The sequence below is a fragment of the Malania oleifera genome, chromosome 11 (genome assembly GCF_029873635.1).
Source record: "Malania oleifera isolate guangnan ecotype guangnan chromosome 11, ASM2987363v1, whole genome shotgun sequence".
NCBI classification, from domain to species: Eukaryota; Viridiplantae; Streptophyta; class Magnoliopsida; order Santalales; family Ximeniaceae; genus Malania; species Malania oleifera.
In genome coordinates, this window is record NC_080427.1 from 65,154,753 (window position 1) to 65,168,669 (window position 13,917).

The window sequence follows — 13,917 nt, forward strand, 5'->3', positions numbered from 1 at the left end:
TCTCTCTACAAATTCAGCTCCGTCTTTTCCCTGTTCGATGATCACAAGCTACCACGGTGATCCTAGGAAGATTCTCTACAACCTAGCAGGAGTAGAAATTCGATTTGGGAAGCTTGGGAACCATCCCAAAATTCGGGTAAGTGGATTTTTAGGTATTTCCAGTGTTACTAGTTTTATTTGAACTCAGATTTTGTGTTGTAAGGGTATATACTTGTGTTATGTGGAATAAAATTAGGGTGTTATATTTTCAAGGGTAGGGTATTTTTGGGACCCTGCAGGCATGGGTTAAGGACCCCAGTAGGTAGTTTTCTAGGAACCCAGGTATATTAAAGTTTAAGAAATTATGAATAGGCAGACTCAAAAAATATGAGTGGATAATTTTCTAGGGGCATTCAGTGATTCACTGAGAAATTTGTATAAATGTATTATTGCAGTATCTAAAGATTGGTATGTCGAGGGCATGAGGATAAAGTTGGAGGCGAACCTCCCTGTCAGTTAGGTAAGGGAAATATGCTATGCTAGAAATCTTAGAAATTTTATTTGTTAATATACATATGTATTTTGGGGTAAATTTTTATGGAGTATAAATTGTCTTCATTATCAGAAAATACAAATTTCAGTATAGGGGCTTCTATTTATTTAGCTCTGTGGCATGAGTTAATCTTAGAACAATTTAAAATTTACAACAGTCTTTCAAAATATCATGATTTACATTATTTTTGTGCAAGAATATGCTTTACCAAATTTTATAGAATTATGAATTACAATATATTTTTCGTCAAATATTTTGCAGACAAATATTTCACAAGACAAATATTTTACAAATAAATGATTTACAGTATTTGTAAAATACCATGATTTTTCCGAATTTCAAAACCATAGCAGTCAGATATTTCAGTTTATTCAGACAAATATCTCAATTTATTTTAGTGAGATATTTTAGTATTTTCAAATCAGATTTTTAGTGTTGTGGTTATTTTGGAATCATGATGAAACAACAAGACAATTATATATTAGTGTAATATAGTAGAAAACCCTGATGGACCAGTTCAGTTTTCAGAGTATAATACCGTAGCTATTTCAGTTCAGAGTGCAATCACATATCTTCGATAGTATGTGAATTTTCAGCAGTCGATTATGCCTTGGTTATGGATAGGCTCCTTGTTAGTTAGAGGTTGAGGCGGCCAATCTGACTATTGGAGTTCAGTCGACTTATCATGGTCGATCAACTAGAGTAAGTCTCGCCTGTGGGCAGCACAACACTGTCATGAGATGTTAAATCATGACTTTCAGTTATTCATCTAGGGAAGTTTTCTCAGTTATTATATATATATATATATATATCCATATTTACAGAAACCATAGACATACCTATTAATATTAGAAGTATTATGAATAGATTATTTAGAAAAACAGTTTATGTTAAGCAACATAGGTGTAAGCTATACTGCATATTATTTATACGTGTTTTCTCAGACTCAATTGTTTATAGTACTTTTAAATCAGATTTTACAATTATGTAAATTAATCTGCCATACACTAATAATAGCATATTTCCTTTTACTAAGAGTTGTCTCATCCTAGTAATCTATTATTTTTTAGGTGAACCAGATAGGTGAGTAGATCAGGATCGCAGGTAGAGGGGACTACAATACTGCCCTATCCGTAGGGTGAGTTTTTTTTTTAGAGGGATGTATTTTGAGTGGTCTCTAGGAGAACAACTAGAAGGTTTTTTGGGATGTTCATGTTGTATGTATGTATTTTGGGAATATTGGATTCTGGTATTGCATATATAGATGTATGACTCTATGTTTTCCGCTACATAGGTATGTTATTCCGTGAACAGGAATTTCCTCACTTGGGGTCTGAGATGTTATAGCAATCATTATTGGAGGTATCAAAGTATCTTATGGCACGTAAAATCGAGTCGTTACACTATATACACGTGATCCATTTAGCAGCTAGGGCGATGCAAGCGAACCCTTACAGAAGCAGACATTTTTTGCAAGATAAGAAAAGCCTAGCAGCCGTTTACGAGCCCACTCTCTCAGGAGCAAGGTGTGTTCAAGGAACATAGTAGAAGATTCTTGGTCGTCTTCAAGAGCTTATTTTCGTACTTGCAGATTCTAGATCAAACTAGACAGATATCGCAGGTATAATCCTAATTATGTAATTAGGGTTTGCATTATCAGATTTTTTTGTTATCCGTATGCACTACAGTCAGATCTTAGGGCTATTCTGCAAGTCCCTTCAGGAATATCATATTCGAATTACTTAAGATGTGTTGCTAGATTTTATAGTTAATTCAATAATTGTTTTTAAAAATATTTTAAAATTAATTTATTTTATTATTTATACATTTATTTACTCTTAAGTAAGTAAGAAAGCTATGAGGAAACCATTGAATTAAATTCTTAGTATTAAATGCTATTATTTATAAATAATAAATATTTATGTTGGTTCTTTAGGCATCTTAAATGTTACACGAAATAATTATAATTAGCTTTAAATGCCAATGCATGCTTTTGCCTTAAACCAATTGTTTTGAAAACTATTTTAAAATATATTACTATTTATATATATTTATTTACCTCCACTTAGTTGAGAAATTAGCTGGACTACCATTGAAATAAATCCTTGGTATTTAATATCATTAATTAAAAATAATAATATTTATGTTGGTTCTTTTGGCTTCTTTTGTAAATAAATAAATGTTACATGAAATTACTATACTTAGTAATGAATATGAATTCATCCATCCGCATTAATTTAACTATTTATTTTTTAAAAAAATATTTTAATATATCTTATATTTTATTTTGTTATTTATATATTTATTTATTTGCACTTAATAATTGAAAAAATTTGTAGGATAGTGATTCAATTAAATCCTTAGGATCTCATTTGGAACACGGAAAATATTATGAAAAAAAGAAAAATATTGAGGAATCCGCATTTTTATATTTGGTTATCAAGTGATAAAGAAAATAAAATAAAACAATATATGAAATCCAAGAAAAATTTTAACTTTATACATCAATAATATTTTATTTTTCTTAATTTTTGGCCATATTAAAATAAATAACTTTAGAATTTAATTAATATACAAGGAAAAAACAATGGAAAATGAGTTTTCTCCTTATTTTCCTTTCCTTTTCTTTTTCCAAAACAAAATTCTTAATTCAAACAGACCCTAAATATCAAGTCATGGAAAGTTTGATTGAAACCCATAATCATTAATTGATGATGATTCAATATCCAAGTTGTGATTTTGTCAACGAGAAATATGAGAAATTATATAGGAAATCTGCCCCTACATGTTGTTTATGTTAAAGAAACAAACACATAGACATGTGGAGAAACATACATGTTTCCTATATAATTTCTTGAAAAATAGTTACAAGTAATAGTTGCTTCACGTAGAATTTGGAACCGAAAACTCTAGAATGCCACACTAGCACTTGGATCTATACAAATGGGTGATACGAGTTAGTGTGGGCCAATGATGTGGGACCCATAATATTTTGTGAGCCTATATATTAATATAGTGTGAATGCCAAATTTTGAGTGGAGTGGCCCTACTATAAAAAGTTTAAGGCTATATATAGATATTAGACCGAAGGATCCAATAACATAGTAGATCAAGAGAAAAAAAAAGGAGAAGAGGAAGAAGATGAAAATGAAGATGACGATGAAGGCATGGTGGGCGGCATCTTTAGTGGCAGTGGCGATGATGATGGCCTTGGTGGTGCAAAGTCATGGTGTAGGTGGGCGGATGATTAACTTGGACCCTTGCAAGGGGCCCCCACCGCTTCCACCTAGTTGCATTCCTAATCCCACAACCCCTTATAGTGCGATCGATACACATGAACGTCCTTGCTTACCCATCGATCGATGTCGCGGCGGGGGGCCACCGGCAGCCACAATGACGGCTACTGTGCCTAATCCATAAATCCGTAGATCGTACATGGGATTATATTTTGATAATAATAAGTCATAAATATTGATAGCAGTTAATAAAGATGACCTTGCTTGCTTAATTTATTTATTTGCCTTTCATTTTTGCATTTGAGGTTTTGGTTTTCGGACAAAATCGATGGCCTTTTGTCATTTTTATTCAGTACAAAATAAAAAAAATCAATATGTTTGTTTTGGCAAACAATTATGATTGATGAATGTTACATCCATAACAAGCACCCCAACTATTGTTTCGCCTCCCTTTATCTCCTTGCAAGTTCTTTTCATTTTCCTAAAATAGAGTTGTTGTTTTGTTGGCAAGAACTTAGATTTCATATGAATTATCTATTTGAGAGGGCAAATGCTAAATTGCAATTTATCGACATTTTGTTTGATCACTCCATTTTGGTGCTAAAGGAGCCCACGATAGACTTAATACACATGGATGAGTACCAACTTGATCCAAAAGCTTAAGCTTATTAGGTCCTGAGCCCAATCATGGTAAAGTGTAATTTTTGTACAATTTAATTATGCATTTTGTGGTAAAATTTATGTTTTCATGATATATAGTTTAAAAATAATGATAAAAAATTATGTGCCTTCTATAAATTATTTCTCTACGCATTGAGATTCTTGGACTGACCAAAAAAACATTACATAAATTTTTTTATGTAAACAATGAATAAAACATTAAATAAAAGTTTATAATTAATTTATTATATATTTTTATTTAATTGGAATAGAATGAATTGTATATATATATTTCAAATTTTCAAATGGTATCCTATTGATATATATTTTTCGCTAATGTTGTGCAAAATTTGTTATAGGATAGTAAGGATGAATTTGATAGATCATGTGTTATTAATTTTTTTATTTTATCCATTACTAATCTAGGTATATTGATATATTTGCACTTCTCAATGTTCATGTTAACATTTATTTTAAAAAATTAAATTTACTTCAACCAAATTAGCAATGAATAACGCATTAAATAAAAATTTATTATTAATTTATTATATATTTTTATTTAATAGGGAAAAAATTAGTTTTATATATCTATATATATATATATTATATTATGTTTAAATTATATATTCTAATAATTAGTTTTTTGGAAGGTAGACTATAATTTTTATAAGATATGCATTATGTGAAGAGGTAAAGATTGCAATATATAGCATATATTATTTTATTAATGTATAACCATTTAATTAATTGTTTAATTCCTCAAAAAAATTTCTCTACAATTAAATTAATTTTTTTCTATGTTTTTAGATTTTTTTTTTCATTCGAGCATAAAGTAATTTTTCTTATTTTTTCCTTAGATCTTGGGAAAATTTATTATTGCTATTATTCTTTAGACTAATAAGGGGAATTTTTCTCTAAAAAAAATTATGAACTATTTATGCAGCATGTAAATTACAAAGTTAGATTTAACATTATTTGTTAATAGTTTTTTGCAGCCATGAATGCAATCTGAAGGGTGTAAGTGTCACATAAGATTTTGAGGGAGTGTAAGTGTAATTTTCCCTATAATTTTTATCCTATGCATTGAGTTGGCCCATATGCCCTAATAAACCTTAAATATGCAGGTGTTGGCCACCATGTGCATAATATTAATATTTGAGCTTTAATTTGTATCAAGAAGAGGGGCGAAATACAAGCTAGCATCGAAGTGCATGTATAATTTAGGAAGTATTCATTGTCCCAAAGTAACCCTCACGAACCTATTAAATAACATGTTAAGTGCAATTTTGCTTGTTAACCTTTGAAATATTATGCCTTTGATATAGCTTTGTCTTTTCTATTAATTAATTGAAAAGAAAATATAAATGGAAAATTAGCATAAAGGAGCTGGTCACTGTCGAGGCCAAGATATTAATTAGGGTCTTCATTTTTGTAAAAGTACTTTATGGTCTTGCTAACAAACACAATGCAATATTACAACCCATGAATGTATTCCCTACACATGGACATGTCCCGAGATATTAAGTGTGATATTGTTAATTTTACTGTAATCCCAATAGGGGGGGGGGGGGAGGTGAATTGGTATTTTAAAAACTAATCCCCTAGGTCAATCAACCAACAGCAGTATTATACAAACATAAGGTCAATTTAGTACAGATAAAATAAATCAATGTATATTCAGCAGAAATTAAACTGCACAAGTAATCTAATTAAGCATGCACAATAAAGCTGTAAGGAGAGATAACACCAGATATGTTATCGAGGTTCGGCAAATTGCCTACGTCCTCGTCTTTGCTCACAAGTACAAGGATTACACTATGGCTCACTTCAAGGGTTGGATTACCGCCCCCTCAGGCTGCGCCTGGAATACAATAGAATCACAATACAATTTGCGTACAAATATTATGTTTCTCAATCAAGTAGATTTGTACCAGTAATAATCAAAACACACCAATAATGTATGAATAATAATCTCAATTGTGTATATGTGCAATCAACATGCAAAGTAAAGATTATCTCAAATTTAAGCACAAGAGTGTATCTACAAGCTAATTTTTAAAACTATGTCTAGACAAAAATCTTAATCACAGTTTTAGGGCCTCAAAGATTTGTACTAGGAGTAATATGAATATCTCACAAATATTTTCTCAATATCAAAGCACAAAGAGATATTCAAATCGAAGCTTGTAAAATGATTTTTGCACACACAAAAATATAAGCTAAGGTGTCTTGCAATATGAGTGCAAAGACCCACAAGCTCTAAGTTTGCCCACTCAAAAGATTTATTAAATTAAATCTAGAGGAAAAACTAAGCTCAACCCTCAATCCAAAAATCAACATGCAATGAACAAATGAGGGTTTCTAGTAATAACACACAATGAATAAAACATTCACAAAACTAGATTTCTCAAAGGAATGGTAATATGTGAGTGTATAGGGCTTGTATAAGAAGATTGGGCTTAGGATATTTCAGAAGATTTTTTTCTTAATCAATGTGTTAATCTAAGCAAATCAATCCCTATATATAGAGAAGGTTAAAATTATAACTGTTGTGGATGTACAGGGAATTCTTAAATTTGTTTTAAAAACGTCTAAGAATGTTAACCCTGTTTAAGTTAAAATAACCATAATAAAAATTAGGACAACACGAGAGTTTTGGGCACCTGACCCTTAATTCAGTCGCCTGAACAGACACAATAGGAAAAGTGACTTTTCAAGGTTTGGGTGTCTGAATAAGTGTTCAATTTGTTGAGCCGAGGCGATTTTCCAAAAGACTGCGGTTCGTGGCCTGATATCAAGTTCAGTTTACCAAACTTGAACATTTGGTAGCCCAAGGCAGTTTTGAACATGAGAGTTCAGGCTGTTGAGTTGGTGAAAAAAGTATGAATAGACGTTCGGTTGACCGAGGACGGTGGTGCCCTTTTCGGTTCAGTCGCTCAAACTCTGATCAACTGTTTGATCTTTCAACGGTTTGGTCGCCTAAGGCAATTTAACTTGCCTAGTTTGGTCGCTCGAAACCCTTGTGATTTAGCCCTTTAAGTCCTGATTTAATTCAATTGATTCCCCTAATATTATATATGATTTTGGGGACTATTTTACGTGTAGGTGCAAGGATCTAAGGTCATTCTAAGGTCATTGAGCTTATTTATTCCTACACGCATGATATGCAATAATTATTATAGACCTTCCCTATTTTACTATTACATACCCTAATTGAACTTAATATTAATTACAATGAATGAATCTTTAGGGTCTTTATTCTTGAAGTCTTCTGTTGATTTAGGTGTAATCCCAAAAGGGCAGTGAATTTGGTATTTTAAAAATTCTTTGAACCTTATTAACCAATTAATCCCTATTAGCATATTTAACTAATTAATGGTAGGGATTTGAAGCTGATTTAAATTAGTATCTCAATGACTTCCTTTTTAACCATTTAAGTGTGTGTGAAGTTATTCAACATACACAAGCAAGCTAGATATTGAAATGTAATGCGAAAAATGAAAAGATAAGGGAAGAGAGAATGCAAACACAGTTTTTACGAGGTTCAACCAACCTGGCCTACGTGGCCTTGAGCAACCCACTCATGGATTCCACTATAATCCCTGCTCCTTAAATTGGGATGGAGCTTCCTTTACAATCCGCTACTTACAAGAGGTACAGCTTCCTCCTACTCCGCTGGTTACAAGAGATACAACCTCCTCAATATGTTTGGTTCATGAATATAAGATAGGATTTTTAGATATATTAATTGCACTAGTATTATCACATTTAATCGGAACCGTATCATAGTGCAATAAAAAATCCACAAGTTATTTTTTCATATGGAGCGTTTGAGCACAACAACTTCAAGCCGCAATATATTCTGCTTCGGCTATGGATAAGGTAATTGAGTTCTATTTCTTGGAAAACCAAGAAACTAGAGGTTGTCCTAAATAGTGACAAGTGTCGCTAGTACTCTTCTTATCAACCTTACTACCGAGCAAGAAACATACGAATGGCTTCCATTCTAGCTACAAAAGCATAGGTTTCTTCAAAATCTATTCCTTCTTTCTGATTATATCCCTGGATAGCTAGTCTAGCTTTGTTTCTGGTTACTAACCCATTCTCATCCTTCTTGTTTATATGTGTACATTTAGTTCCAATAATGGTATGATCATTTGGCCAAGGAACTAGGGTCCACACTATGCTTCTTTCATATTGGTTAAGTTCTTCCTGCATAAACATTACTCAAGACTCATCTTCTATGGCTTTCTTAATATTTTTGGATTCTTCCAGAGATAAGAAAGAAAAATGGCTAACTAGGTTTCTTAAGGAAGATCAGGTGGCCACACCACGTGAAGGTTCACCTATAATTTGATCTAAAGGATGGTTCCCAATGAATTTTCAATCGCTAGGTAGTTCTTGAACCTCACTTTCAACTTTATCATTTTCAATTGATTTATCATTTACTTCTGAATTGATATCCACATTATTTTCAATAGAAAGCTTATCTAATTTTTTTCTTATATCAATATCATCTTCGTTATCCGTTTTAGAAAAATGGATTAGATTCATCAAATACAATGTGAATAGATTCAATAACGGTTAATGTTCTTTTATTAAAAACTCTATATGCTTTACTGTTAAGTGAATAACCTAAGAAAATATCTTCATAAGATTTAGAGTCAAATTTCTCTAGGTGTTCATTATCTCTAAGTACAAAACACTTACAACCAAAAACATGAAAATAATAAATATTAGGTCCATGGTTGTTCCACAATTCATATGGAGTCTTATTAAGTGAAGGCTTGATTATCACTCTATTCATGACATAATATGCAGTATTCACAACTTCTGTCCAAAAATATTTGGATAATTTATGTTCATTTAGCATTGTCCTACCTATTTCTTGCAAGGACCTATTTTTTCTTTCTACATCACCGTTTTGTTGTTGGGTCCTAGGTGCAGAAAAATTATATGAAATGCCCTCTAAGTCACAATAGTTTTCTATGCCATCGTTTTTGAATTCAGTTTCCCTATCACTTCTTATGTGTGTGATTTTATAGCTTTTTTTTTATTTTGAATTCTTCTACATAATTTAGTGAATTGTTCACATGATTTATCTTTATGAGAAAGGAATAGCACCCATGTAAACCTAGAATAATCATCCACAATAACAAATGCATAAAATTTACCACGTAGACTTTGAACCTGATTATGACCAAATAAATCTAAATGTAGCATTTCAAGTGGTCTAGTGGTAGATATGAATTTCTTTTTCTTAAAACTTAATTTTTTTTGCTTACCCATTTGACATGCTTCACAAATTTTATCTTTCACAAAATGAGTTTTTGGCAATCCTTTAACTGAGTCCTTTTACACAAGTTTTGACAAGAGATCCATACTAGCATGTCCTAAACGTCTATGCCATAGCCAACTAGTTTCGTTTATTGCAGAAAAACATGTGACTTGTTGAGAAGCTAAATTATCAAAACTAGTTGTATACACATTTTCATGACGTTCAGCAGTAAAAGGTACTTTATTATCTATTTTACTTTCGACAATGCATTTACCATTTTCAAAAGATACTTAATACCCTTTATCACACAATTGGCTAATACTCAATAAATTATGTTTCAATCCATTAACCAATAATACATTATCAATAAAGAGGGAAGGTTCCTTACCAACCTTACCTACACTGATGATTTAGCCCTTCGCATTGTCCCCTAATGTCACATATCCTCCATCCTTGGGAGTGATGGATGCGAACTTAGCCTTGTTGTCATTCATATGTAGCAAGCACCCGCCATCCAGGTACCACTTGTCCTTGGAAGATGACAATCTTTAGCACACCTGTAAGAAAATCTAAGTAATTGACGCTAGTCCCCAAATTTTGTTTGGTCCACCCGAGTTAGTGCTTGGATCACCTTTGACTTTCAACACCCTTTTAATCTTTACATGTCTATTTCTAAGTGAACAATCAAACTGAATATGACCAATTTGTTTACATTTAAAACATATCGTTCGAAACTGAGGATGTTTAGGTGGAATTTGAGATTTTGATTCTTGAGTAAAATGTCCCAAGTAAAGAGTAGATCGTCTTACATTTTCAACACTGTTAAATCCAAAACCTTCTTTGCTAAGAAAGTTTCGTTGGGCTCCAAGTAGTTTTTCAAAGTTGCATTGGCTCTCAGTAAATTTAAAAAAAAAAAAAAATGGGAGCTATCCTCCAATTTTCTCTCAAGCTCTGCAATTTTCAAATATTTTCCTTTAAGAATCGAGACATGAGAGTTCTTTGCAATTTCAAACAATTTTGATCAATTTTCACTTTTCTTTTTCACAACATCATTCTCCTTGGTCATTTTCTTTTTTAGCAATTTAGATACACGAATATATTCATATTGCAATTCTTTAAAAGTAGGCATGCTATTAGAATCACAATCATCATCAAAATAATACGAAGACAAGGAACAATAAGACAATACCTCATCATCCCGTGCCATTAGGCACAAGTTTGTAATCTCAGAGTCACTGCAATCTGAATTTGAATCGATGTTGTTTTGTCTATCCAATGAGGTACTTGCTTTCATGGCTTTCTTCCTTTTCTTAGACTCATTTTTCAACAACGGACAAGCAGGTTTGATATGCCGGACCTTGTTGCAATTGTAGCAAGCCGGAGTGTTCGATTTTTATTTTATTTTAGTAGACTCTCCCTTCTCAGATACTGAATCTCTAAACTTTCTGTATGGCCTACTATTCTTCTTGAAGAACCTGCTGAACTTCCTAGTAAGCATAGTCATGTCATCTTCAGATTAAGGTTCACTGCACTGATTGGTGCAAAACTGCAAGTGCACAATATCATAGTTTTATAATATAGTGATGTGAAGAGTATCATCCTCAAGGATTGATGTCTTAATTTTACCAAGTACCAAAATTGTACTAATCTTGATTTTATTTAGAAAAATTAATAATTTTAGAATGCAAAATTGAAATAAGGTTATTTTAAATAAACTATTCAAGGGAAAATAAAATTGGTTGCCATGTATCAAATTAATGAGGGTGAAAACTTCTAGGAAACTGATTTCACCTAGTTTCTCACTATGCTTTACTTATCTAGCTAATTTGACTTCGTTTTCTCTGTTTGTTAGCAAATTTCTAATTTTTCCAAAAGCCTGTTTTGATAGTCAATCAAAACCTATTCTTGTTTATTATTTAACTTAAGAATATGCAAATTAATAATGCAAGAATGCAAAAAGACCCTTGATTTTTAATGCTATGATTCATACAAGTCTTTCAATCTCTATATTTACCTACGCTGAATTATCCAAGATCTATCCTATAATTCCCCCTTTTGGTAGCAAATCACAAGAGCAACATAATCTAATTAATGGTTAGTTAATTAAAAGCATTAAGCATAGAATAACTCATACAAACATTAAAGAAAACTACTTCATATTAGCATCGAAGAGCAGGTATAGTCTAAAACTGGGCTACATCATTTTCTTAGAATACAAAAATTAATTCATATCAAAAATTAAATCAAACATAAACGATTTTACCATGATTTTTTTATTTGGAGAGTAGAAGACAAAATAACACCCACAACATCATCGTTGTGTTCCACAAACACCTTGAGCACCGCCGTTGTTTGCCACTTTTTGGTTCCCAAAAAGAAATTAATTTTTTAGCATACCACCAACTACCTTTGTTGTTCATGTGTTGGGTCTACGCAGCACCCCAAAAGAAACCCAAAAAGGACCCCCCTGCTCTGGCTGCTCTGCCTCCAGAAGAAAAAAAAAACCACAAAGATGGCTTCTCCAAATAAGCTCCTTAGCCTCCCTGCTGTGCTGTGCAACCAGCCCCTCCAGAATTTTTCTCTACGACCTCCTCTGCTGTGCGTCACTGCCATCCCCCCTACTAAAAGAAAACCTTTAAAAAAATAAAAAATCTAAAAGCCACCAAAAAGTAGCCCCCCCCCCCCCAACTTTTTATTTTTCAAAATCCCTTTCCTTTCTTTCCTTTCTTTTCTCTTTTCTATCTTTTTCTTTGTGTTTCACCCAGCGCATCACCCAGAGGACCCGGCTACATGGTCGGGTCAAATCATCTTTTATTTTTTATTTTTTATTTTATTTTTTTTCCTTCCCCCCTTTTTTAGTGCACAAGCCCAATTTTGACCTTCCTACAGCCTATACCTTTCAAAAATCAAAACACGAAAATTGTAGAAAAACACGAAAGTTACGCCCAGATTACAAAGTAATGTCAAAATAGTCCATAAAACAGCGTATGGTAACTTCACGTCTGATTTCGACCTTGAAACGGTTAGTATTTCTCAAAACACAAAACATGAATGTTCTCCTAGATTTTTATATCACTTTGAATCATCTAAATTGGAGGTCCGATGAGAGAGTTACACATAGATTACAAAATAGTGTCGAAAATGGCCTCTCTTTGCGTGCATGGCTTCGTTTCCGAAAATTATCCTTTAAATGTTCATGAATATCCTAGATTCTCATGGTCTTGATTTGGACTTTGCCTCATGTACACAACACCTCTTTATGCTCATGACTCGCGAACATTCTAATCTCGGATTTAATGTTCAAAAACTATCCTAGAATAATAAAACACGAGTGTCCATAAATGTTCGGCAACAAATAGGGTAATTATCTTAAAATTATCAGGCGAGCTCAATGATTAAAATATTAGACAAAATCGAGCATTTAATTAAGATTATGATCTTTAATGCATGAATTTAAACACCTAATTACGCAATTTTGATGCGTAATCATGCACTCACTAGATGTATTAGTAGACGTTTTTAAGACAGTTACCTTTCTCATCCTATTGTGCTCATTTTGTCTCTCATTAATAACTAACTCATAGGTGATAAGTGAACCAATCAATTCATCTAGTGGTATAGCCTTAAGGTCTCTACCCTCAGATATGACCATAGCCTTTGCTTCCCAAATAGGAGGCAAACCCCTAAGGACTTTCCTAATCATCTCATACGTAGGATAGGTCTTACCTAATGCATGCAGTGAATTAATGATGTGTGTGAATCTAGTGTACATGCTCTGTATGGACTCACTAGTTTTCATCCTAAATGTTTCATACTCACTGGTCAACATATCAATCCTACTATCCTTCACATCTATAGCACCCTCATAGGTGACCTCTAACTTATCTCATATTTCTTTAGTAGAATAACATGCCATAACTCTATTCAATTCATTAACATCAAGTCCATAGTAAAGATTGTTCATGGCTATAGCATTCAAACTAATAGCTTTCATATCCTCATTAGTATACTCATCTTCTATTTTAGGAACTTTAGTTTCACCTATAGTTTTCATGGGAACATAGTTCCCCTTAGAGACAACTCTCCACACCTTCCAGTCAATATTTTGAAGATAACTATGCATCATCTGTTTCCAAAAGGTGTAATTGACACCACTGAGAATAGGAGGTCGTGTGGAAGAGTGTCCCTCAGGGAAAGGGGTTATAGTGTTA